We start from the raw sequence: 1,160 nt of genomic DNA, 5'->3' as shown, positions 1-1,160 counted from the left end.
AGTCATCCGTGATAATCTCAAAGCCGCGCAATCGCGCCAGAAGAGTTACTATGATAGTAAGCATCGTGATTTGGCTTTCGAGATCGGAGACCATGTCTACCTCCGCGTCTCTCCAATGAAAGGCACTCGTCGCTTCGGTATCAAAGGGAAGCTTGCCCCTAGATACGTGGGTCCTTTCAAGATCATTGGCAAAAGAGGCGACCTCGCCTATAAACTTGAGCTTCCTTCCAACTTCGCGAACATGCACGATGTGTTCCACGTGTCACAGCTCCGCAAGTGCTTCAAGACGCCTGAGCGCACTATCGACTTCGAAGAGATTGACCTCCAAGAAGATTTGTCTTATCATGAGCACCCCGTTGCTATTCTGGAAGAAACTGAGCGCAAGACTCGCAACAAGTCTATCAAATTCCTGAAAGTGAAGTGGTCGCACCATTCCGACCGGGAAGCCACCTGGGAACGTGAGGACCATCTCCGTTCCGAATATCCGGAGTTCTTTCAGTCCTAGATCTCGGGACGAGATCCTCTCGTAGTGGTGGAGTGTTGTAACACCCCGCATGTAACTTGCCATATTTGTAACTCCGACTCTTGCCATTTCCGGCTATGTGATAGGTTTTTTCCCTCCGTTGTTGGGTTTTTTCTTTCGTTTTGTATTTTGTCATGTCATGCATTTTCATATCATATCATCATGTGCATTGCATTCGCATACGTGTTCGTCTCATGCATCCGAGCATTTTCCCCGTTGTCCGTTTTCCAATCCGGCGCTCCTATCTTCCCCGGTGCACCCTTCTAGTTTTCTTTCGTGTGCGTGTGTCAAACTTTCTCGGAATGGACCGAGGCTTGTCAAGTGGTCTTAATATACCACCCGGAGACTACCGGTCAAGTTTCGTTCCATTCGGAGGTCGTTTGGTACTCCAACGGTTAACCGGGCCTCCGCAATGTCCATTTGAGTGTCCAGCAAAACCCCCCTCCAAAACCAGCCCAAAGCCCACCAAACTCTCTTCCATGCTCTAGGTCGTTCGATCACGATCGTGTGGGCGAAAACCGCACCTCATTTGGAGTCTCCTAGCTCCCTCTACCTATAAATGAGTGGGCATCCCGAAAAACGAAATCTCAGACGAAACCCTAACCCTCTCCCTCCGCGCCGCGCCGGACGCGTCCGC

The sequence above is a fragment of the Triticum aestivum genome, chromosome 1D (assembly GCF_018294505.1).
Source record: "Triticum aestivum cultivar Chinese Spring chromosome 1D, IWGSC CS RefSeq v2.1, whole genome shotgun sequence".
NCBI lineage: Eukaryota > Viridiplantae > Streptophyta > Magnoliopsida > Poales > Poaceae > Triticum > Triticum aestivum.
This window is presented reverse-complemented; position numbering follows the sequence as displayed.